The sequence below is a fragment of the Rousettus aegyptiacus genome, unplaced genomic scaffold (genome assembly GCF_014176215.1).
Source record: "Rousettus aegyptiacus isolate mRouAeg1 unplaced genomic scaffold, mRouAeg1.p scaffold_m13_p_12, whole genome shotgun sequence".
In the NCBI taxonomy this organism is placed as follows: domain Eukaryota; kingdom Metazoa; phylum Chordata; class Mammalia; order Chiroptera; family Pteropodidae; genus Rousettus; species Rousettus aegyptiacus.
This window is the reverse complement of record NW_023416287.1, coordinates 61,262,048-61,289,697: the sequence shown is the minus strand read 5'-3', so window position 1 is coordinate 61,289,697 and position 27,650 is coordinate 61,262,048. Positions and strand designations below refer to the sequence as shown.

Here is a 27,650-nt window from a genome sequence, read left to right as displayed (position 1 = left end):
TATTCTCAGTGACTGGAAGCCTGGCCATTACATTTCCAGGAATCCCTTGCCAGTTGGATTCCAGGTTATATTTTGCCAACGAGAGCCACTTGTGAGAGATTTGTAAGGTGCAAAAGAGGAAGCGGAATACACATAATTGCTCCTATGTCAGTGGCAGGCAGGAATGTGCTCTTCAGCAGAATTGAGGTTTTGCAGTGACCTCCAGGTATTGCCTAGTGATACCTTTGTATTATAGGAAATTGTAATAATTACTAGTAGTTTTCCATGGCTTCTGAAATTCCCTTCCTCTCTATAAAGTAACCAGAGAATTAACAGCGATTTTTCATGACTTCTCCAGACAGTCTAGCAATTAGGAAAGCATCTAATGCTCTCTACTAAATCCTCTCCTGTCTGAAATGATCCAGGTAATTGTTCTTGTCAAGGTAGGACCTTCTGAGAGAAAAAAAAAAAAAAAAATGGTACTGAAAGTGGTCCTGAAAAGTAGACTTTGAAAATTAAGAGAATCTGGGATAGCTTGTCTGCCCGGTTAATTTTAAAGATAAAATTACATTATCACCATGGTCCATGACATTCAAATATTTTTAAATAATCATTAACTTATCACTGTAGTTGCCTGAAATAAAGTGCCTGTTAAAGACAAGGATTTGGAACATAAAGAGACTGCTACAATAAAACAGTCTGTTGTAAATGATGATGACAAGGGCTATGGGATAGTCTGCCTCTGACTGCACCACTTCTTTCTACAAAAAGAAATTGAATAGCTCAGAGTTTTAAATTTTCAGCTCAATGCCTGAAATTTATTTTTTCTTGTAGCCAAATACATGACTGGTGTTTTTGAAAACTAGACTCAAAGTCTGATGATGCATATTGTAGAATTACAAAGCACACTGAATGCACAGCCATGTTTGGGATCTTATGTGAAATGTAAGGTACTTATTGAGAAAGAGTTGAGACTTTGCGGTGGATTCTGATGATCTGAACCTCCAAATTCCACTGAACTTCCTTGAAAGTAGAAAGAGGTTTTCCTTCTCTTTCTGAAGAACATGTAATGGAATCACTTGAGGCAATTACCTATCTTGCTTGGGGTTACAGATTCTCCACACGATATGTCCCATCATCTTGCATTGCTTCCAGACCCATAACTACACTCAGATTATAATAAAATGGATACAAAGCTTAACTTGGGAAAAAATAGTTTGTCCATCAAAAGAATTAGGTTTTGCTAATTTGTACTGGTGGAGACCTAGGGAGGAATGCTATGAATAAATTCTGAGGGTCTGAGTACAGAGAGACAGAAACAAAAGATTGGGTTAAACCACATTTATTAACATAATTGCACCTTCCAGATATAGCAAATTCAAGATGTTTGATGTCTGAGTACATAATTGTGGCTCACCAGATTACACAGACAGTAGGTTGAAGCCTGGGCTCCATGGTGCCAAGGCTAAAAAGAGTGTGAGGATTTCCAGGGTATGATATAGATGAAGGTATATGAAGAAAGGTAGAAACACTAGTGCAGATTTATCAAGTATGATTTGCTACTCATTCCCTCACTATGTTACTTGGATGGGCTCTGAGGATATTCCTTCACCAACAAAGCACTAAGAAACACCTGGTAAAGCCAAGGATGATTATAGGAAGTAATCCCATTAAATGGGCTTCTTAAGGTCAATGGGGATAGCAGAATCCTGGAGAGTGTCAGCAGCCAAGTGACTGTACTTAAGCTTGCAGGCCGGAGACTAGTGGACATGATTCCCAAAGGAAGACAGCAGGCTAAAGCAGTGATCAAAATGACTTAAGCCACAAAAATCATTGGTGGAGACAAATAGATCATAGTGTCCACTGGACTGATGTAGAGCATCTGCCTACTAGCTACTTGGTTTTCATAATGTAAAACATTCTAGGTCTTGTTTTCAGATTGTTGGCACAATTGAGAGTCATGGCCTCTCACCTAATTTCTAGGCTTGGAGCCCCTGGAATGAAGGATATGACCAGGTTCTATTGAAGAAGTACTCTGTGTCTTTGACAAAATAAAAACTGAATCTCCTTAGAGATTCCTCAAAGGGACCTATAGTCATCAACCAGAGAGATTGTGCATTATGTAAAATGAGGTGATCTCCATACTTTTCTAATGCATAGTGGGCAGATATAACACTATGCCAATGCCAGAATACCCACATTGGTTCTTTGACTCATGGGATATTAAGAAAGAATGATTATTAGCCCCTGGAACTGCCTCCTCGTTTCCAAATTATAAAATAAATTAAAAGTTGGCACAGATTAATACCACCAAAGAAGACTAGAAGTATTCAGATATAGGATTCCTATTGTAATCACCTTTAACTGATATATTTCACCAAGGCTGAAAATAGATGACCTTAGAGAAAAAAAGTGGATCACTGTAAACATAATCAGGAAGTAACTCTTATTGTACCTGCTTTTCCATATGTAGTTTCCTTTTCGGAGTAAATCAACACATCGTTGAGATCTGATATGCAACTATTGATCAGGCAAATACTTTTTCCATGTGTTATTAGGAAAAAAAAAAATACAGTGAAGATCTAATTTCCCCTAGTAGGACAGCAGTATATCTTCATTTCACTTCACCTCAGGGCTAGGCCCACTCTCTGCCAGTTTGTCATAATCTAATCCACAGAGCTTGATCACTCAGCCATTAAATAGGACATTCACTGTGGCAGATTACATTTTCCAAGATGAAAAGGTGGTCTACGTAGGCTTCTCTTAACCTCTGATGAATTCCGTCCAAGACACATGGTCCTTTTCTTTGAGCAACATTGTCTTGGGACTTTTGGTTATCAAAGTTAAAAGTCCAGGGCACTAAAATGAGACAAAGAAAATTAAATGACTCTGTCCTATCTTTTTTAAACCATTCTTTTTTTTTCTCCTTTTTTATTTTTTTGTGAATTTAGGAAAGAAAACCTTTTGACTTGCAGGAAAGAAATGATAGAGAAAGACTGCTATAGAGAATGAGGGTAGCAGTTTTCCACAAGGTATGAGGCTGGATCCTCAGAAGAAAGCGCCCATGAAGGAAATCCCTTTAGAAATCATGCTATCTGATATTGACATGCAGAAGGAACTTGTTATTGTTCCCTACTGCAACCATCATCCCCTTAACAATCTCCATAAATTATAGAAATCACAATAGTGTACTTATTTGTTTCTATTTGTTTGTTTCTTTATTTGTTTTTAGTGCTGAATCCAAAGACTAGAAAATCACCTGGCACATAGTAAGTGCTCATTAAAAAAAAAAAAAAGACAACTAACTGGATTAACAGTGCTTTTAAAAATGTCTATGTGATGTTTTGTTTGTGCCTCGAGTAAAGTATGAGGAATGAAGGTATGAGGAATGAAGACTGCTAAGTATACAGATAAAACAACTCTGTATAGACTTTAAAAAAAAAAAATGAAAAACAGTCATTCGAGTTCAGAATAAGAGAGGTAGAAAACACATATTTAGGCACATGTATCCTTTAACCACTGAAGAGTCCTTAGAAATAGTGGGAAGGCATGGCTTTTTCACCAATTACTTGGGATGAAGGCTCATGTTATTGTATGTGAGTATCAAAGGAAAAATTGACTTCGAGAAGCTGAAGGACTTGGGGATTTAGGTAACATATAATATATTCGTTCAGCTAAGTCTCATAAATGTGCACTGAACTTAGTGTGAGTTATAAATTACTGACCTAGCTCTTGTCTGCAAAAAAAAAAAATGCAAACAACAAAGGTGCATATGCAGTCCTATTTGAGGTTAAAGCAGGGTGCAATTGAAGGGACAAACCCTACCAGCTGCCTACGTATAAAAACCATCTGATGGGCTTTTACATTTTATGTGGACCCTTGAAAGAAGAGGATCCCACTCCACTGGAGAATGAACGTTGTTATTTGCCGTGGGTGCATGAGAACCCCATGCAAGTCGAAGTCGTGAATGGGGTACTAAGTCTGTTCATGCAGGGACCCAGATGGAGAACTGTGACTATAGGAACAGTGTTCCCAAGCACACAGATGTTCTGCCATCTCATAGCATTCAGAAAGGCTGTCCACTCAGACATAGCTCCTATTTTCTCTGTTCCCTGAGGAGGCCCAGGAGATGAGTTGTGGAATAGACAACAGAAACATCTTACTTCTAGGTAGGTTAAAAAGCAAAATATTGCATAACAAAGCTTAAATGTAACCAAAAACAAACAAACAGAACAGCCTTTCTGAATGTTTTTAAATCTCGATACAGTTTTTAGTAAATGCTGGCAGACTGGGTACAATTTTCATAGTAACAAAGGTGTGTAAATGGTAAATTTATTTCTCTACAACTGACCTGAATTTAGCCTTCAAGCCTCAATTTCTGCAGATGGTGGAGAATTTAATGTGTAAATCAAGGCCCACTCTCTCAAGTTAATGGTTACTTAGTACTTTTGGATATAAAATCATTCTCTTTGGGTTATTTCTTAAGCTATCAGAATTTGTCCCCTTCTGTCATTCTCTCCATTAGCTATCTAAATCCTGAGTGTGTGGAGGGGGGAGGGGAGGGTGTAGATATCATCTTTGGTTTGGTTTCTGGTGAGATGCATGATCCTTGCTGATGTCTGGTCTTGTGGTACCCATCTCACTTCACACATAACTGCAATGCCCTCCTGGCTCACTGACTACCTCTGTAGTCATTCTGCTTCCTGCTTGGTCTGATCAGAGTTCTTGGTGTGCTCCTCTTGCTTGATTTTCTCTAGCCATTTCTTCTTTACAGCTTATTTTCATGCTCAATGCAGAGCTTCTCTAAAGAATTGAGGTCTCCCTACAATATCTGGAACCTGGGCAATGCATCTCTTCCTTGGATTCCCCTAAACATCCCTGGAGTTTCACTCACCCTTACTCATCAGGGATTGATCTTAGGAGAGGGCAGTGTGGAAGATCCAATTCTCAGGCCGTTGAGCCATAACTTATTCTGCTGTTCTCTCATTTTTAAAATCTCACTTCTTCTCCTCTACGGTCAGGAAGTTGTTTTGTCTTGTTTTGTTGTCTGTGCTTCTAGTAAAAGAAAAAAAAAATCAGGTTATGCACATAGACTTCTAAACTTACCATTTTCGAAAGAACCCCTGTTCTTTACACAAGTCGTTTTTTTCCTCTAGTAATGTCCACTCTTGTCCCTAAAAATCTTAACTTAGAATTCTGTAGGCCCATAAAAATTCTCAAAATCTGTTTCGTATCACAAAATCTTTGCATTGACTGGCTCTCTGCATCCTTCCCTTAAAATCTTAATTTTCCTTAAGACAATTAATGATGCCTCTTACTGAATAGAGGAAGATGAAGTATGTGTGGAAATGGATTAGATGAGGTTGTGGGAGAAATGACTTAAAAAGTCATGAATGATTTTTTAAAAAGGCCGTGTGGAAAAACAAATACATTAATTAAAAATTTAAGATATTATCATAGCACACCGGTAACCTGAATTATAATAGTTTCTTAAGTGTACTATCTGATTCTAATCACTTCATATGAAATTATTTTGCTACTAAACTAATTCTCATAAAATACTCTATAGAATTTTCCTCTTTGGGTTCCTTCAATAATTTACATACATAATTTAGATATGTCTTTTTAACATAATTTACATACAAGTCTTTACTCTAATATTCATATTTCCATGCACAATCATACAATGCTTGAAAATGAATAAATGAATTCCAAACCATCCCTGACCTGGTCTTGATTCTTGTATTAAAAATTATTTCTAACATACCACCTTACTCCCATTATACTCAGCCTGATTTATACCAAAAAGAGATTCATATTAAAAATGTAATCCCTATTTGTGGTCTTAGCCTGAACCCCAGGATCTAGCATCAATTCTTATCTTCCTCAAGGAATATTTAGACAACATCAGACCAAAACTCTAGACTCAAAAGCAAGTCACTCATGTGACATATCAGGCTCTATTTTAATAGCGTTTCTGCTTTATATTCTTAAGAATCAGTCCATGCCATAATCCTAGTCATCTCGTTTGCTTTCTTTTTACTGAAATTCAAGAACAGCAATGTTAGGTATTTGATTATGTTATTTTAATTCATTGGGATTTTTCATTTATTGGTACTAGTAAAGTATTTCCATTGACATTTGCAAAATGAAGTTTTTCTCCATTTACTTTAGTTCTGGTACTGTGATATGACCCAAAATATACCATTTGTCAGGGTTTCACAGGGCTGGAAGACTGAGTCCTCATTAATAATTTGTCCCAACACTCAGGATTCAATAAGTTATATCTAAATTCAAAGTAACTAATCATTATTTATACACTTGTATAATGTGAATTTTAGCTAAAAGTTTTTTTTCATTATTAAATGTGATACATAAGGTTACACTGGCAGATCCTATTTTACATTTCTAGTCTTCTTTATTTCCTATTTCACTGCTATGTGAAATTTTGTGAAATAATGGGAGAGCTATAATAGCCCTTTAAAAATTCCTTTCAGCAGACATAGTCAAACTTTCTACAATTTCAGGTGCTCTGTTTGATGACAAAATCATTTCCAACCTTTGTCCCAGGTATTATAGAGTATTTTATTGTAATGATGTGTCATCTCTGTTCTATATCTCCACCTCTCAATGCACTTCTGTAAGGGGATTGTGGCAATACAGTGATGCTTCGTGATTACTTTGTGGTTCTCTGTGACTCCTTTGAAACCCTCTTTTTCTCACTCAGTCTCCCTCCTGGCAGCCTTTCAGGTTGGAGAAAGATCCACTTGTTCAAAATTACCCATATAGCCATGCGTTGAATTAGTTATAGAGAAAGGATCTCTGTTAAAATCGAATGACTCCATGATAGCCACTTTCTGATCTCTCCAAGAGCTGCTGAAAAACTAAAGACATAGATTTGCTAACATTCTTTTATAAATATAATCTATGAAACACACATTCAAATGCATGTAGCTAATGTATTTCTATTATGATCATGCTAATTCTTACAAAGTTGCTTTAAAAATCTGATATAAAAATATTAGGGTATCTAAAATAATTATAAACAAGTCAGATTTCATGTCACAAAATAACCATTTTGAGTATACATTTTTTAGAGTATTTGTAGTCAGTAGATTTTGAAAAGAATCAAGCCTTTTTTTTACAGTACGTAAAATACTATACCTATAGAGAAGTTAATGTTAGTCCATTTTTAACCTACAATGGTTTTTACAGACAAATAATAGGGCTTTGAATATTAGAACCACTGTAACTAAGTCAATTGTCAATAAAGGCAATTTTTCCAGGACATCCATTTATAGTTTAAAACATTTCTAAATACTCTCGACTTTTGTCATTACTATAGCACTTTAGAAAAGAATACCTATTGCACCTGAATCTTTTTCTAATCCTCTGTTTAGAAAAATATCAAAATCATTTCTCAGATGTGTTATAAGAAAATAGTATCATATAATATTGTGATAATATTGTGATAAGAACTTTTGGAGAAATTGGTACTTTTTATTTGCAAAATCTAAACCATAGTTACAGGTCTTTTTATGTCAACGAAACCCAATTTATTGTCTGGCTTAAACTGCTGGCCAAACTGAGAGCAGCCTTCTGACCCAAAGGCCTTCACACTGATTTAGTCTTATCAGCTCTGTGTAAAAAGTACTAAAGTAAAAGAAGTTATGTAAATTTAAAAGTGGCAATCAACACATTCAGTAGATTCACCAGCTCTAGAAAAACTTTTTAAATAATGTTAATTATAAATTATATTTTAAATACAAGTTTACTTGTCAAACCATAGACTAATAAGCTTTTCAAAATTTTCTCTATAGTGTAGACAAATATATCTTCCCCCTTTCTTAGAGTTATTTTCTTTAGGTAATCAACTTTAAAAAATAAAACAAGATGAGACATTCGTGGCATTAAACTGAAATCTATAGTACTAGAGTATACTTTTAAGAGGTAATGGTACTTCATATTAAAATTATTTAAGTCTTCAAGTCATCAATGAAATAAAAAAGACACTGGGCCTTGCCAAGGTAAAGCCTTCTCTATTTGGCTGATGAGAAAGAGCTCCAGTGTTTTTAGTCCATTATGCTCAGGAAAGGAAAGGGAGTTGAAGGAAGCAGAGTGTGCAGCCAGGATTGCAAGGGTTCGTGTTGCTAGTGCCTGAGCTTACTGACACACCAACAACCCCACTGCCATCCTGGCAATGGTGTGGAAACCTGGTAAAGGTGGCCTATGTCACAACTCCAGATGTGTGGAGCAATGTTTAGGGAGGTTGTCGCAGAAGCCAGGTTGTAGGAGAGCATTATGGAGAAGGAAGAGAAGATGGTGCTAATGTGGCAATAACATGAGCGTCGATTTGGGAAATTAGCAAGCAGTTCAGGCTTCAAAAATAAATCTATGCAAAACCAACTAAAAGAACAGTTCTGTTAAGTGAATGTAAGAACATTTCCTTTCACCCCAAATGTTTAACATCTTGTGAAAAATCTGTTGATCAAAGGTCTAGCATTATTTTTAAATCAGAAAAAAAATGTAGTTTGTGTGTAGTATGTTCCAGAAAGAGAGAAAAGAATCTAGCTAAAAGATTTGACCCCCAAACTTGTGTGTGTGTGTGTGTGTGTGTGTGTGTATCATGCAAAGTGATGGTGGAAGTAATTAGGCTGGTGATAATTCTTCCATCTTTATATTCTTAAAAGGCACATGAAATCTTTTTGATCATACTAGAATTAAAAATTTATTACATTATTTTCTAGCTAAATTTAAGGGTCACCGATCCCCATTTAATCTATAAAGGACACGCTTATCTGCATGAGGCCTTCATTACTGCAAAGAGATTTTCATGAAAAAACACCGCATGGAGAGATTAATATTATTCCCTAAAGACCCCTGACAGTTTTGTTATACTGATTTCTACCACTTTATGAAGCGTATGTCCTCCGGGCAACTTAGTTATGCAGCAGAATTTCCTAGATGCTAGATTGCAGACTAGCATCCTTTGTGGCAAATTTTCACTGATTTACAAAATGCTTATTTCTGAAAGGGGCTTGGACTGTCATAATCTAGTAAAATTCGTGTCTTCTCTGCCAGCAGCCTGAGAAGTCCTGGTGGTTGAGCACTGGATCCAGAGCTCAGTCACCCAGGGCTCATGCCCTGCTCTTGTGGGGTACCTACTACTCCCACCCTCTATGTCAGCCATTTCTCCTCCTGTCTTTCCTAAGATTTCCAGGTGCCTAATTTGACAGGGATAGTCTAGTCTTTGTAGTTTAAGTTCAGCACATAGCAAGTAACCATCAGCAAGCCAGAAAGAGAGCTTTCACCAGAACCCAACCATACTGGAACACTGATCTCTTTCAGCCTCTAGGACTGTGAGAAAATTACCACCCAGTCTATGGGATTTTGTTATGGCAGCAACAGTAGACCAAGACAAGTATTCTCATGCACTTGGCTTACTTTTAAAAGTATGCTTATTAAACTACGAAGTTTGAGGCTTGTAGTGTGGAAGATGTAAGACAGTATGAGAGAGGGGAAAGGAAGGAACAAGGAGGGAATAGAAACAGATACTACTTCCAAAAGAAGCTTTAAATAAAAGGAAAAGATCATTGTTAAGGCTCTAGGAGGCCTACCCTGAATTTTGGCATCTGCAGAGGAGAACCCTTAGTCCCCCCTTCTTCATCATTTTGCCTACTGCTGGCAGAGATATAAACTTCATTCCCTTGAGCTCATGGCCCAGACCCACTGGAATTCCGATTCACTGGAGAATTTAGGAATATCTCTCTTGGCCTTTGACTGGTATTATAGTGTTCCAACAGCTGTTGCGAACTATGACTATAAAGAATAAAGATAATGCTGAAAACAACAACAAAAAAGTCTTTATTACAGGGTAATAAGAATGCAACAGCTTTAAAAAATCAATTTAAAAAATCAATTATTGAAAAAAGGAATGTGTAGGTGTGCTGATGACAAAGTTTACACAGCCGGATAAATTATTATTAAAGACTGGGAAGGGGAAAGAAATTGATAAAGGAAGCACAATTAATAAACAAGAGCCTCTTTGTTGCTATTTTGATTAATAAACAAATAGTTAGGAAAATATCTTAGTAATGATAAGATAACCACTAACAGAATTAAATACAGGAAATGCTTTCTAAAACCATTGAGAAGAAGTAAACAAAACAGCCTGTAGAACAGAAGCCAAATGACAAGCAAACAAAAGACAGACAACAAAATTATCTGTCAGACCAACAAAATTAATGAATGTAGTTTAAATTCCCCTATTTAAAAGGCAAAATGTATCAAATTGAAAAAATATTCCTGTAATTTATTATTTTTAAGAGAGTGATCTAAATAATAGTACAAATAATTACAGCGGAGGGTGTAACTCACACAAATGGAACTCAGAAGGGCTATTATATATTTTAAAAAATCACAAATGGTAAGAGAAATAATGCTGGGTACCTGGCTAAATAGCTAAAAACACATAAAAAATTATTAAAAACATAGGAAACTACATTTTAAACACATAACCATGTCTGTCTATCTATCTATCTATCTATCTATCTATCTATCTATCTATCTATCTATCTATCTATCTATCTAATCATCTATTCTGTTAAACATCAAAACACTAAGATATATTGATAGATAATAGATATAAAAAATATCTATTTTTACATCAATATCTATATTGAGCTGACAAAAACAATTATAAGGAATTTGGACAAGGTAGAACTGATATCCTTTACTCCCTTGATGGTAGATCACTCTCCATGGGTGTCATGTATTTCTACACATATGGGCAGATGCACTAGATTTCTTTGTTCCAGACCATCTTTCCAAGGATGTTATTATAGAAAACCACCTTGGTAGCAGAGTTTCTCTGCTTGAAGCCAAGAAATGGCTTACTTAGAGTCTAGGAAGATACAGTCTCCCTCTGGAACAAAGAATAAGTAAGCTTTTTTGCCTTTTATGAAAGAATCAAGTTCCCTAAGCTCAGGGTTCTTCTTCTGTATGTATGCACTGTGACTGTAGATATCACCTGGTTCTCTTTACCTCATCTTATAGAAATTGTAGCCAGAAGAACTGACACAAAAATGATGATAGCTATCGCTATTGCTATGAGTAATAAAACCCTTTCTCTCCAACTCAGGAATTGCCTGTCTTCTCCCAATATTCATACAATGGAAGCTAACTTGTTAGCTATCAAATAGGGTAAAATCTCAACCTTTCATAGTTCTTGAGATTATCAGTAACTTTCTTCATGTAAAAAATGTAAGAAGCATAGGAGAAAATTGATATCAGATCAAAAGCAAAGTCAGTAATCTAAACACACACACACACACACACACACACACAACAAACAAACGAACAAACAAAAACTATGCACTATATTAACTAAGAAAAATGGAATGAAAATATAAATATTTCTTTTACTGAAAATAATATTTATCCACTTAGATATAGAAACACACCTTTCAAAATAACTGCTGAGCCAAAGAAGAGATTAAGAAGTAGTATATGAAAATGTTAACACAAAAGTTATAAACAAAAATGAATTCATAAGTATAATTTCCTATATATTGTGAAGAATACAAACAAACTAAATTTTAGAAAAATAAAATAAGATCGATTTAAAATAAAGTTTGTCAAGATGGTGAAGGAGGTAAATGCTGTGCTTGCTTTTTCTCACAACCACATCAAAATTGCAACTAAACTACAAACAGTTATCACTGGGAATCCTCTGAAGACTAGCTGAAAAGAAGTCCTACAACTGGGGTAAACAGAAGAGGTCACCTAGAGACTAGTAGGAAGGGTGGAGGCACAGAACCAGTTGGTCCCATACCTGCGTGTGGCAACTGAGAATCAGGAGGGATGTTTTAAATGTAGAAGTACCCTCAGAGTAGCATGGGGTCCCAGCCCCACATGTGGGTCCCCAGCCCAGGATTCCAGTGTCAGAAAGGGAAATCCCCACAACTTCTGGCTGTGAAAATCAGCACAGATTGTGGCAGAGTGAGATGGAGGGTAGCTAGGTCTCAGATATTCCTCTTAAGGGGACCCCCTTGGCAACTAACTCACATGCTCTGAGACCTGTGCTGGGACAGCAGTTTTAAAAGGTGCCAGGGACATGCAAATAATTTGTCTGGTTTCAGGGCATGGGCTAGAGAGGCAGCTATCTCCCAGACAGAAGTGCTGGTAGAATCCCTTGCTTTTTTTTGTTGAGACCTCCCCTCTCCTGGGGTGCAGATGCAGGCAGCTACCATCAACCTAGTAAACATTGGTTGCCCTGACCTGGTGATTCTGTGAGACCCTTTCCCACACAACTTGCAGGCCCACCCAAGTGGCTTCCAGTGGCTTTTCAATGTAAATGGCCCATCTTGGCTTATGCTGCAGACTTTCCTAACATCTCTCAGGTTTGCAAAACTCAAACAAAAAACATCTGCACCTCTTGTGAACAGCTTCAAGCCAAGCACTGGTGGCAGTTAGCCCCAGTTCATGGTTTGGCTTCTTGAGGCACCTCCAAGACCAGAGTGGGTGGTGGCCACATGTGGATTGCTTGGTAACTCTTGCCAGGTGGCCTTGAGCAGGGTACAGGCTGTGTCTGAACTTGGCCTGTGACAGGGCCCCTCCCAGGAGGCCCCCTCCCACCAGGCACTCCTGGTGGCCAGCTTCATACTGGGCTTGCAGACAACAACACACTCAAAGGGAAGATTGTGCAGGCACTAGAGCCCTGCTAAAGCCAATCCTGCTCCATAAGACCAGCCCCTCACTGGCCAGTTTTCACAACCAATCAGCCTGAAGCTCACACAACAGCCCTACCTAATACATAGAAATAAACACAGGGAAGCAGCCAAAATGGGGAGACAAACAAAAATGTCCCAAATGAAAGAAAAGAACAAAGCTCCAGAAAAAGAACTAAAAGAAATCGAGACGAGTAATCTGCCAGATGAAGAGTTTGAAACACTGGTGATAAGGATGTTCAATGAACTTGGGAAAAGAGTAGATGATCTCAACGAGAACTTTAACAAAGAGATAGAAAACATAAAAAGAATCAGTCAGAAATGAAGAATATAATGACTGAAGTGAAGAATACATTGTAGGGAATGTATTATGTAGATTTTGTGAAGCAGAGGATCGAATCAATGATTTAGAAGATACAGCAACATAAAACACCCAATCAGAACAGCAACAAGAAAAAAGAATCCAAAATAATGACAACAGTTTAAACGAGCTATAAGACAACATCTAGCATACCAATATTCATATCATAGGGATCCAAGAAGGAGAAGAAATATAACAAGGAATAGAAAACCTATCTGAAGATGTAATGATGGGTAACTTCCCTACCCTGGTGAAGGAAATAGACATACAAGCTCAGGAAGTGCAGAGTCCCAAAGAAGATGAACCAAAAGAGGCTCACACCAAGACACATCATAAAAGACAAAGAGAAATTCTTAAAAGCAGCAATAGAAAAGCAACTAGTTACCTACAAGGGTGCTCCCATAAGACTGCCAGATAAAAGAAACGTTGCAGGCCAGAGACACTAGCGTGAAATATTCAAAATGATGAAAAGCAAGGACCTACAACCAAGATGACTCTACTCAGAAAAGCTATCATTTAGAATTGAAGGACAGATAAAGAGCTTCCAAGACAAGAAAAAGCTAAAGGAGTTCATCACCATCAAGCCAGTATTACAGGAAATGTTGGAGAAATGTCTTTAAGAAGAAAAAAAAAAGATAAAATACATGAATAACAAAATGGCAATAGCTACTATTTATGAACAATTACTTTAAATGTAAATGGATTAAATGCTCCAATCAAAACATAAGGCGGCTGAAGCATGATAGAAAAAAATTCTTACACATGCTGCCTTCAAGAGAGTCACTTGAGATCAAAAGACACACACAAATCCTGAAAGTAAAAGGCAGAAAAGATATTTCATGACAATGGAAACAAACAAACCAAAAGCCAGGATAGTAATACTTATATCAGACAAAATAGACTTTAAAACAATGGCAATAACAAGAGACACTTCTAGGTATTTATTTGATGAAATCCAAAAAACTACTTTGAAGGGATATGTGAATCCATATGTTCATTGCAGCATTATTTACAATGGCTAAGATATGGCGGCAACCTGGGTATCCATCAATAGATGAATGGATAAAGAAGAGGTGGTACATATATACAATAAACTATTACTTAACCATTAAAAAGAATGAAATCTTGCAATTTGCAATAACAAGAATGGACCTAGATGATATTATGCTGAGAAGAATAAATCAGACAAAAAAAGACAAATGTCATATGATTTCACTTACCTGTGGAATCTAAAGAACATAATAAACAAACAAAACAGAAACAACCTTATAGATACAGAGAACATTTTGATGGTTGCCAGATGGGAGGATGATGGGAGGAGGGTGGAAAAAGGGGAAGGGAATAAGGAGTGCAAATTAGTATTTACAAAATAGTTATGGGGACGTAAAGTTTAGCAAACAGAATATAGTCAATAATATTTTAATAACTGTGTGGTGTCAAATGGGTACTAGGTTAATTGGGGAGATCACTTCATAAGATATATAAATGTCTAATCACCGTGTTCTACACCTGAAACTAATATAACATTGTATGCTAACTGTAATTGGAAATAAAAAATTATTTTAAAAATTTAAAATAAAAAATAAACTCAATATAAAGAAGGAATTAGGTAACAAAATTAATAGAAAATTTAAAAAAATTAAAAAATATTTCCAAATATTTAACAACTAGAATAAAAGCAAATGTCTAACAACATTATTAGCTAATATCAAATAAAATTATGTGATAAATACAATATAATAGTACTTTTAGAAATAAAATATCAAATTCTGATGAGAATATCAATTGAAGAAAAAAGTCAACATGTCTCCAAGTGAATATAAAATTTTAAAGTCATAAATAAATCTTAGAACTAGAACTTGACACTACCTAAAAAGTCATCAAGTAGGATTTATTTCCGAAATGCAAAAAGAATCAATATTATGTAATTTACTATAATATCCAATTATTAGTTCAATTAAAAAAATAATAATTATAATTTTGAATAAGGCACTGAAATAATTCAACAGTAATAATTATTGAAAACTCCATTAGCAAATAATAAACCATAAACATGACTTAAAAATAGTCATTATCGTACCTTTCTAATGTTTAAGGCCAAAGGAGACTGGAATTAAATGTAGGGGAAAAATGATATCTAACATTCTTATTAGAAGGCTTTAGTCAATGCTAAAAGACATGACGCAGAACTAAGAGATTTAAATACAAAACACAAAGAACAGTGATTCATCTAAACAAAATCCAAAATGACAACTCATGGGAAAAGTATACAATTATTATTTTTTATTTATTACAAGAGAAATGTGGAAATAAAATTATATAAATAATCTCATTGTTGCAACAGAAATATAAAATGTCAAATATTTATTATAATAAACACCATTTAACATATGAAGAACATTATATATATTTTCAATAGATATAATGGACTTTCAAGAGAAAACAATATTTTACAGATATTATTTATTATCAAATTAATTGCTAGTTAGTGCTACTCAATAAAAATTAAATGTGATTTGGAATAATTTAACAAAAAAATACTAAATTTTTCTGGAAGAAATATCAGGTGAGAATAATAAGATTTTAAAAAAAAGAAGAGGTAAATATTCTGATATAATAAATGTATTATAAAGCTGTAACTATTTAAATAGCATGGAGCTGACGCAAAATGCAGAAAGACCCTGATCAATGGATAGAAAAATATATTCCAAATCAATTAGTGAATATCCTTGGGACATTAGTCTAGGATTTAATGATGGGGTTGGATGTGAAATTGAATCTTCACTTTGCACTTTTCATCACTAAAAATCTGCAATAGACATGTACTACGTGCAAGAATTAAACCTTTGTTAATTTGAGCCACTTGAGATTTAGGGAATCTGTTAGCACAGCTTAATTTAGCTTATCTGAACTTATAGTCATGCTTCAAGATGTAATTTTTTTTCAGTAAAGTTTAATGCCGACTCATATTATGAGCATAAATTTGAGATTACCTTGGGTGAACCAGGGGCTTCAGTGTCTTATAGAACTAGGGTGCAGAAGCCTATGCTGCCAGTAGGTGTCATGATCTACATAATGCAGTGCAGGCTAAAAATACCGGGATTTTGAGTTAGGTGCCAAAGATATGAAAAAGTAAAATAAATGTTACTATTGGCCAGAAGGCAACTCCAAGTAACAATATTTTTTAATTAGCTGTATTTATCAGTTGTACAATTTTTAAATTTTATGCATCGAATTCCTTCAATGTGGAAATTAAAAAAAAATATTTGGTTTCAGTGTTTGTCACACTTGGTAATTGACACAAGATCATTGAATCCATTGTTAAATCAGTTAAGTAATTTATGCACAGTATTCTAAAATTCTAGTACTGGTACAATACCCCCCTTAACTATATAACTATATATATATATAACTATATATATATATATATATATAACTCTCTATATATATAACTATATATATATATAGTTATATAGTTAAGGGGGGTATTGTACCAGTACTAGATGTATATATATATATGTATATATATACACATATATATATACACACACACACTTTTTTACAAATAACTAGACTAAAAGCCTTTCCTCAAAACAGTGCCCCAGGGACAATGGAAATCTAACAAGCATTCCTGGTAGCCTTACTTGTCCTTTAGTCTTCTTTGTTCCATCCATGCTCATATTTGTGCCAAACACTTGTCAAGTAGCCCATGTGGGTCTGTTATGGCAAATAAAAAAGCAATAATGGCAGAAACAGAATGAATAGTTAACATTCTGAATGGTGTCCATAATAAACGGCTGTGAAAGGAGCTTACGAAAATAGACTCTACCCAGGAGAAACATTCCAGATAGAAATACAACCTTCTATTTTACAAAATTAGATATAACCTTGGGAAAACTTCCTGAAGACCGCTACCTTATACCAATTATCATCAATTATGTCTCTATAAAGGCAAAGTATCTGAGAAGTTGTTCTTTCTCCAATATGTTTTCCTTTTAACCAGATGTGTTTGGCTGTGAGCCTACTGGTGTTCCATGGTGATAGATGCCACAGAAACTTTTGTGTTTTTGGATTAATTGGATGACTTCAGTTTTTTAGAGCTGTCAGCTTGACAATTTTTACAAGTTTTAAGTTCCAGCGAAGTAAATTTCTAAAATTAAAGATAAGTTCTACAAAACATAAAAACTAGATGATAAGTAACTTTAAAGGTTTGTTCTAAACTGTGAGCACCTCCTAATGGCTGGTTCAAAAAACAGGTCACCCCATACCCCTTTTAGGATTAGACATTTAAACAAAGCATAGACAAATTCAGTATGTGGATAACTGAGTGGTTTTTTGTTCTTTCCTCTCCACTTATTCCCTCCCTACTTTCTTTTTTTTTCTGCTTGTTTTTAAGGTATTGTAAATCGACTCAGAATAAATACAGATTTTTAAATAAAGCATCAGTCAGAAAGAGCTAAGAAACTATTCACCTATGAGTTTTGGAGAAATGCTTAGTGAAGAAGGCTGTGGTCAAAAGCAAATATCTTTAAGTGTAAATAGAAGTTGGGAAGATGGTAAATAAGAATGTAAATGTTTTTATGTTCAAAATTTTGCCTAAAGATTTAAGAATTTGACTTCTGAAAAAATATTGATTATGATATTGGTTGCTTAACATAAATGTAGCATTTTGGAGGACCACACCTATTTTTTACTTTTAGAGCTAGGCTCTCCAACCTCTAGGCAGCAGCCTGTTAGGAACCAGGCCACACAGCTGGAGGTGAGTGGCAGGCAGCAAGTGAAGCTTCATCTGTATTTGCGGCTGCTCCCCAGTGCTGGAATCACCACCTCAGCTCTATCTCAGATCATCAGGCATCTCATAGGAGCACTGGTCCATGGTGACCAAAAAGGTTGCGGACCGCTGTCAGAGAGAATGAAGATTTTTTAAATGCAAACTTTTTTTTTTTTTTTAAACGATTTTGGAAAACTGAAAATAGAAAATACATTTTTTACTTTAACTTTGATAATCCGATTTCGCTATATTGATTATGGGAGATGCTATCCAGAACCTGAACTGAAGAATTGATAGAGGAATGCGAACGGATTTCTTAAAGGTGACCACATGCAAGCAACTGGATTAATTGTGTGATTCTTAAAAGCAAACAAAAAAAAAAAATCGAGAAAGAAAGAAAAAAAAAAAAAAAACATGTTCTACAGGGGAACATCTTAAAGATTTTAGCCAGGATCTTGGATTAACCTTTCTAGGCTCTGCTGACCAAACTGAAGACTTTCCTGCTTATTCATATCTAAGGCATCTGCTTTCCTTAAGGCAGGAGCTGTATGAGCTCATCATCTATTCATCGCTAGCTTTTGCCAGACACATTCAATATAAAAATCTCATTGAATCCTTTAAGGGCCCTGCTCCAGCTCATCATCATTCTCTGTTCCACCAGCCTGTCAGTTGCCCCATTGTTTCTTTTCCCATAAACTCTACAGTCTGTACAGAGCTGATTTAAAAGTCTGCTCGTCGTCCGTAGAGCTACGGGTAAATGGAAAAAAATTGGGGCATTGGTCTTGTATTTTGTTCTCACTCTCAGATAAGTCTCCAATTTGGACATAATCTTTTAAAGAGTCACCATCTTCTAAGAGTATTTCCTTTATAATTAAAAAGAGGTGTTTTGTTTTCCACCTGCATGTTAGTAAATTTGTTGTTAAGCAAGAGGTAACCTACCCAATTTTACTGAAAGGTAAGCTAGATATCCTAAGCAGAGAGATACATTTCTTAGAACTGATTCTTTTGGTGAAAGAGTGAATGATGTCTATGCATCTGTTAAATGGATCGTAATATCTCTTTTTAACTCTAAGCTTGAAATCATCACGTGTATAAAATCTCTATAAATTCTTATAAGGTGAAGTGATGACACATTGTTGAATAATAAGATGATGAAATTCAACCTCGTAAGACTTCAAATGAATAATAGAAGACATACTAAGTGAAAATGAAGAGTAATTAAAGATTAAATCAGCGATTTTTCAACAGCAGGACTGTTAGTGGGTAAGGTATTAATGACCTCTCCCACCAAGAACTTGTTACAATATTTGGGGCAAAGAACAGTGAAGTCACCTATTGGTTCGCATACATTAATAAGGTACATTGCCTCCAATGATAGCTGTATTTTTCTAAGACATTTTAGCACTCACTAACAGTACAACGACATCAGAAAAATGGTGATGATAATTATACTAAATGTCTTTGTTACTGAGGTGTTTCTATCTCATCTACTCCAAATTTCAGGTTTAGATTACCAATATTGTAAATTTTATTTCATTATTATTTGTTGGAAATATGAATCTATCCATATTATATGGATAAGTACTTCAGTCTGGATTGTTTCAGTTATTGTGAATGCAAATGAACACAGGGTAAATACAACTCCATGGTTTGTTTCAAAATGGTTTTTTATAACTATTATTATATTATGTTGAGAATAGAGCATTTAGATTCTTTTTAAAAACAACTACAACAACAACAACAAAAAAACCCTAAAAACTCTAGGGGCTAAAACAATGATTTGGGACTAGATAACTTGTAGAGGGGACACTGTTTCTCATAGAACATGGAGAATGGGGGCAGGGAGTTTTCATTAATTTCAGGAAGGGCTGAGTTACAATGGAAACCCTAAACTGTCCCCAGGGGCATGGGCCTGAGTTGAGACTAATGTACATCTCACCCTTGGGAAGGGGTAGATGACCCACTCTGATAGGGAAAAACTATCAGTAGTCATCCAGCCTCCAAAAAATCACCTAGGGCTCTTTCTTTGTCAAGGAAAAAGTCACGATTTTCGGATAGAGATATGTCTGGTTAAGGCACCCACAGAGTGCGGTGTTCTTTGTAAACTTCTACAGTGCAGATACCAGTCCCAGGAGGCATCTGGTATAAGCCAGGGAGTAACAACCGGGTTCATGTGAGTGTCAGAGGACAGGGGGTTAGAACGCATTCTGAGAAGAAGGTTCTTGAGAAGAGTCTTAGCGACAGGCTCGGAACTCACTTGGCCCAAACAAAGCTGAGGCTGGATAGGATGGTTTATTAAAAACTGGGAGGATTAAGCGAGATTCTAAAGTTCATACTAAATAACTCTTCAAGAAAAGCAACAGAGAGGAAACCAACATGATGTCAGGAGAGGAAGAAAACTTTAAACAATATATAAAGAGATAAAAGAAGCTCTCACATTCATGAAACAAGAACATGTTTCTATGAAAGAAACCATCAGAGAACTACCAAAAGCTCTTGGAAATTAAAAGTATGACCAAATTTTCAACAGAAAGGCTGAAAGATAAAGCTAAAGAAATCTCCCAGAAAATTTATTTAAGAGAAAGAAAGAAAGAAGGGATGGTAGGGGAAAATGACAGAGATAAGAAAATTAATAATCTGTGAAGTTCTATACCACCAAAAAATCCTAGGTTCTAGAAAATAAGAAAAAATAAAATAACGATGTCAACATACATCTTCTTCAGCTAAAGCTTAGACATCGCATTAACATATCGCCAGCGCTTGTTTTTGACTAAAAAAGAGGCTATGAACTACAAATAGTCATTTTACGTTATTTCCACCTTCACAAAAATAAGAGGGTGATTTTAAAAGTATAAATAGGTTTTTAATATTTGCTGAGGTAACGAATTGAGAACTGAGAATGGCAGCACACAACCCCACGAGCAAGCATCTCAGAGTAAAACTTTCTGTCAGAGATGACTTGCACTTCTTAAGAGATGTGCACATATATCTGGGAGAGGACAGACTGAGCTGCCCTACAGGGACTCTTACTTATCAGTTGCCCTGTTGTGTGGATCTTCCTATCTGTTCTGGATGCTGAAAGGCTGTACCTATGCTCTTGTCCAAATTCCATGTTCCCCTTTTTTACTCCTGGCACGACTCACTCCTAAAACTGAACAAGTATTTATTGAGCAATTGACTCTTACTTATCAGTTGCCCTGTTGTGTGGATCTTCCTATCTGTTCTGGATGCTGAAAGGCTGTACCTATGCTCTTGTCCAAATTCCATGTTCCCCTTTTTTATTCCTGGCACGACTCACTCCTAAAACTGAACAAGTATTTATTGAGCAATTGCTAAGATTATGGCCTTGCCCCTATCTTGAGGTTTGGTCATAGTCTGCATTCTGTGTACATCATTAGCCCTTCTCTCATTAGAGAAAACAAACCTCAGGTGCTTTAGTCCTTCCCTCCTTCTGATGTCTAGTTGTTTTCATTTGTCCCTCCTCTGCTTGTCCTTTCCCTCACTGTCTTGATGACCAGACTCTTTAAAGTACTTGTACCTCACTTGGAGACATCATATGTCCTAGAACATCAAAGAGTTTGAAATTTCATATGGCTTGGGTAAATTAGCTTTTGAATGCAAATACATGTTTATTATTGGCTGTCACAACAACTTTAGAAGTGAGAATATTTCCATCTCCTGCAAACACGTTTTTAAAAAATCGTTCTCAAGGATGACTCAAAATAATAGACCCCCTAGAAAGATAATGCTTATTTGTGATAATGACTCAGCTCCTTTGAGCTATGTAAACAATGGATCACAGTGACATATATTATAAATTTTGTAATAAATGGAATTATTGTTGATTTTTTTACATTCACTGTTTAAAAGGAAAACTCAGACTGTATCTTCCCAGATAGTACTACAATATAAGGAATCATATATGAATGATTATATAGTACTTACAGTGATTATTTAACTGAATAACATTTTACGAAATATTCATGCATAAACATGTGTTGCCTTTGTAATGGAAAGATAAATACGTTGTTTTCAAATTTTGTGGATAACTAAAAAAAAATACAAAGATTTAACAAGGCCTTGGTGGCTTTTAGGTTTTGCCATATCATTAAAATATGACTCAACTTTAGGAACCAAATAATCATTACTCTTCTGATCCAGACAGCCTTAAAGAATTCAACGTATTTATCTAGAATTTCCCTAGAAGGAACTAAATAGGCTTTACCAACATTCTTTTCTTAGTCATCTTAGTATTTCTGTGAGAAAAGTGGAATTATTTCTATTCTACAGATGAGAAAACATGTAAAAATTAAGTGGCATATTTAAGATTATTCAGCCAGCCATAGACCTGGGAAGAGAATGCTGGTCTCCTGAGCCTAAGAAATTCTTTACCAACTGCCTAAATATTCACTGGACAAAAGGGCACAGCTAGTATAAGTTCAGATACTAAATATGTTTTACTATCCTCTAAACACTGACAGCTGTATTTCAATACTTTCCAGAAGGCACATATTTGCTTTTAAAAGGCCACGGGGGCAAAAGTTTGGCACAACTAAATGTTACCAAATTCTTCAGTATAATTTATTTCCTGAAGATACATTTATCTTGAGATATAGGCCTTCTGACTTTTAAGTAATCCAAAGTGCTGCTGCTACCCCATAAATACCCATGCTTCTGGTGTAGAAGGTAGATTTCTTAAATATCATGAAAATATTATTTTTTCAGATACAGATGATCTTTGAGTAGACTCATGAAATCAACTATGAAAATCATACTCGGGGAACACAGGCAAAAAAATGGTTCAAGAAACGACAAAAGCTAAGTTCACAGGAGACAGGTTCTAAGTAAAATGAGCTTAGTCCTGGTCTTACTATCATCAACCTATGAGATGACTTAAAAAAGCAATATGTTAATATTGACAATATTTTTCCTATATTTTTATAGTCTTAGATTTTTTTTTATTTTGCATCTTATATAGCCACCAAATTTTTATTACCTTTTAGCCTATCGATTATTTACTCAGCTATTTTTACATTAGTAATTTTGTATTGGTCTGTAAAATTTGAGCCTCCCAAATAGAACTCTAATTAAAAGCCTCGATTTTATTTATTTGTTATTAAATATTTTAATGCCTACAGCACCTAGTAGTCCTAGGTGGTCTCCCATCCAAGTATTAACCAGGCCTGACCCTGCTTAGCTTCTGAGATCAGATGAGATCGGGCACATTCAGGATGGCATGGCCATAGACAATTTTTTATTTTTTTAATTGCAGATGAACTGGAGGAGGTGAGAGAAGCATTCACTAAGATTCTTGGGTAACTGGTCCAAATCCTCAATGAAAATAAGGATATTTAATACAGATATAAATAAAATGCTAAGTCTCTACTATGCTCCACTGTGTTTATATCAGGCTTTCTTAAGAAATACTGGTATATTTTTTCCACATTTTGAAGATACAAAAAAAAGAGCATTAGAAATATTTAGAAACTCACCCTTGATTTTTACTTGACCACATGTACTTCAAGTTACTCACTTTGTTATATTTCCCATGAAAACACTGTTTGATTTTCAAATACTAAAAGAGAAAAAAAAAAAGGTAAATAATATCTCCAAATAAAATAGATTAAAAAAATAATAATAAAAGCCAGGTTTTTCTTTTAGTATTGGAACAAATCATGGCTTCTCTGGTTGAGTTCTAGATGAATGGCTGGCTTGTGCTTTACAGTCAGGTTGTACCAAAGATATGGATCTTGAAATGCTGGAATCATACTAAATATGGTGAGATGATCACACCGAGAAAGGTACATGAGCACTGAGACCAGCGAAAAGAAGAGCAGTTTTGTCTCCAATCTTACACATCTAGAAATTCCCCCTTATCTGTGGTTTCACTTTCTGCAGTGTCAGCTACTCATGGTGAACCATGGTCCAAATATATTGTGGGAAATTCCAGAAATTAACGATTTGTAAGTTTTAAATTGTGACCTGTTCTGAGTAGCGCAATGAACTCTTAAGCCATTCAGCTTTATTCGGCTTGGGATGTGACTCATTTCTTTGTCAAGTGTATCCATGCTGTATAGGCTCCCCACCAATTAGTCACTTAGTTGCCAGATGGGTTATTAGACTGGTTATGAGAGAGAGAGAGGAGAGAAAAAGTCCACACTCACATAACTTTTATTACAGTATATTGTTATAAGTATTCTATTTTATAATTAGTTATTGCTTGTTACTCTCTTGCTGTGCCTAATTTATAAACTAAACTTTATCACAGGTATGCATGTATAGGAAAAAAAACATAATATACATAGGATTCGGTACTGTTCGAGATTTCAGGCACCCACTGGGGGTCTTGGAACATGTCCACAACAGATAATGGAGGGAGAACTACTGTACTTTGAAGAACAAAATACGTGAAATGGTGGAAAAATCCTCAATGTCATTGATTTTTCTTTTTCTTTCTTCTAAACCACCCTCTCATTCTATATATAGTTGGCCTTGACTCTACAGTTGGTCTTTTTGTATCTGAGATTCAATCGACCACAGACCCGATACAGTATTTTTGATCTGGTAGGGAATCCATGATTGAGAAATTGCCATTTGTAACATGAAAATACTATTTCCTATTTGCATTTGGTTGAATTCACAGATATAAAAACTTTGGACACGAAGGACTATTTTTTGAAAAAAAGCCATGTATAAATGGACTTGTACAGTTCAAACTTGTATTGTTCAACTGTCAACTGTAGTTGAATTTTCTAAAGTTAACATGGACTTCCTAGAATCACATAAAGAGATGAGGTCAGAGTCTAGGTAGAGAGCCTGTGTCCCATCGAGGGTCCCTACTTATAAGCTGATAGCCTTGTGCACCTCGTTAAGCCTGTGTTCCTGTAAAATGAGGGCGGTCTCATAGACTGTGTTTAAGTTTCATTTAGAAAATTTCATAACTCTGTAAAACGTGTATTACCCAGGGACTATCAGCTTTAATGCATTAATGCTGATTGGGGAAAAACTTACAAAATGGATACTTTCTAAGGGAGAAGGGACAATCCTAGCTTGTCTTGGAGGTTAGGAAAGAAGGAGGACATATGGAAGAGGGTTTTCATTCAATACTTGGAAAGAACTCTTAGCTGGGTGTCAGAATTAGAGACAAGTGTGGTTCCTGCTTTGGAGGGACATACGTGTGCATGTGCGTGCATGCGTGCGTGTGTGTGTGTGTGTGTGTGTGTGTGTGTGTGTGTGTGTAGGAGTGCTGCTACAGATAGACTACTACTATTTGGCATTTGTTTCCAAAGTGAGGACCCTTTTATATAGATGATATAGTTGTACATTTAGCACCTCCTGTTGAGAAAACACACCAGAACAAAGTATTATGATTTACTTTGAAATGAATGTGTGAAAATAAATCATGATAGCGTCACATACCTATGAAAACTGGCTATATGTGCAGGAGACATCATTTATTCAGTCTTTTCACAATATTTGGTGCACATAGTAAATCAGCAGCAGCCCCTGGGTCAGAAATAAGGGATTAGGCTGATTTTAGGTACATGAGCCTAGCCTTAGTTTTTGTTACTATTATTTTTCTTGTCTTTCCCTCTCTTCCTCTACCACCTACCTTATTGTTTCTCTTGGTCACTGCCAAGTCCCCAACAGCCCTGGACTTCTGCAGGCTGATGGAAAGTTAGTCTTCACATTGGCAAAGCTTTGAGTAGAGGCTGAAAATCTGAGTTTGCTCCCCTTTTGCCTGGAGAAATGAATGGCAGCATTAGCTTAAGTATGGTGCAATGGAAGTAAAGTTGTGTTAGGTGCCAAAGTCAACACTAAATCTACTTTTGCTAACATCAAATGAATGCACAGTCTCCAATAGCATGATTTTAGACTAGGCTACTCCTTCCTCTGATAAAGGGTTGATTAGCAAAATTTGACTGACCATGTGATTAGGTTAAACCCAGGCAAGATTCCAAAGCAATTTACACCCATTGAAGAGTGGGAGGCATGTAAGTTGGACGAAACAAACAAACAAACAAACAAACGAACAAAGCAAGTGCTTACCTATATGATAGAAAATTATTGGAATCAGAGAATTAGTTGAATAACAAGCATTCTAAAGCAGATTTTGAAGTTATAATGAGTTTAATTTATTAGGGGAATAATGTTTAAATGTTTAATCACAATGGCACTGAAACGAACATCAATGACTAATGCTGGGAGTGCTGAGAATGGTAAGGCCTCAGGTCTAGGATCACAGTTTAATTCTTAAGCATGGAGATAAGATCTATAAATCCCACTTTGGGGTACAACAAACTATATCCCCATATTGCTACTGAATGTTTTACTATTATGCATGACTTCTAGAAAATGGAACTTATAAATATTCTTTTGCAAAGAGAACATTTATGCCGATTAGCAATAGTGTGACATTAATATCTAGCAAAGAAGAGGAGAAGGGGGGGGGGAGGGACAAGCCTCGCTTTTGGTCTTTAAATTTAATTAACATGACTTTCCTTATTCTTTTGAGAAAAAAGCCAGGAAATATTTTTGAGTTTCATTAGGAAATGGCCTACAATATTGTTTTAATTAAAATTGAATAAGTGTTCCTATAACTAGAAATAGTACATTATTAAAAGCTGCATCACTTATGTCAAAGAAATTAGTGCTTGATTTTTAGAGATTCATCAAGTTCTTAAATGATCTTGAAACTTAGATTCGTATAATGTTAATACTTCAGTCACACAAAGTGGAAAGGTCATATTCACTAATCGAAAGGGCGTTTGATAACCTCCAAAGTGTTGAAACGCTTAGATAAAACCGATATTTTTATTTATCTGTAAAACCTGAGAAAAGAAAGGTTCTGGAAAAAATTACCTTGCTAAAATCAATTGCTCCTCACCCCTCCCTCCATTCCACAAATGCTTGTGACCAAAACTTGTAAAGTCTCTCACTTTTTGTTGCACTCCAAGTTCATGACTTAAAAGAAGGAATTAAATCCTTTACTTGGTGCGAACTCTGCATCAGTCATTTTATCTTTCAGATAATCCTATCTTCACGCCCAGTTCTGGCTTTTAGGTTGCTTCCCGCTTTTTCTTTTCTTTTTTCGCTGTTGTTGTTACTGTTTTGGGGGGTGGGGGAGGAAGTGGGGGTGTTGGTTGGAGGTCAAGTCCCTGAAATTGTTTTTTAAAAAATGTGAACTGTACCACTAATGAGTAGAAATATAAAACGGAGACTTCAAATAAAATAACAGGCATTCTCAAACTCCCAAAGGGAACAAAAGAAAACAAAACAAGAACACAAACTTGGGCCGTTCCGGTACATCCGCAAAGATGGGAGAGGAACCAGCACTGGAGAGGAGCCGCGGCCTCCGTCCTGTCCGCCCGCAGGTGGCTGGAGGCAAGCGCCTCAGACAACAATGGCCAGGATAGGCTTTGCCTGCGTCGCTAGTTTGCTGTGTCTGCCCTGGCCTAGAAAAATAATCTATCTCGAAAGAACGACAAAACACAGAAGTGTGCGTTCGGCTACCAAGGTGGAATTCCTCCCGATTCCTAATCTCCGAATCCCCATCATGGTCCAAAGAGAAACCTGCCACGAATCAAGTTTATGCGCAAGTTATTTTATTTCCCGCAGCCTCTCCACCTGCCCGAGCGGTGCTCTGCGAACCCTTGGTTTCCCTCCGGCGACCCCCCGTGGGCTGCAGCAAAAAACGGGGCGCTTAGGCAGGGCAGGGGCGGGCGGCTGCCGTGGATCCGGCCGGTTACCACCGCAGCTTAGTCGCCTCCGATTGGCCACCATACGGGCGGGGAGGCACCGCGAAGGAGGG

General features: G+C 36.1%; 1 long non-coding RNA gene and 1 pseudogene across 1 annotated transcript; both read right to left on the bottom strand.

Moving 5' to 3' along the window:
- Positions 1-1,102: 1,102 nt before the first annotated feature.
- Positions 1,103-27,650, bottom strand: LOC107497805. Its single transcript, XR_004953704.1, has 7 exons — positions 26,779-27,650; positions 25,452-25,580; positions 25,259-25,345; positions 23,332-23,414; positions 16,713-17,968; positions 4,874-5,034; positions 1,103-2,838 (listed from the first exon to the last, which is right to left on the bottom strand). It is a non-coding gene; the product is annotated as an uncharacterized LOC107497805 (long non-coding RNA).
- Positions 22,969-23,087, bottom strand: LOC118610370 (annotated as a pseudogene).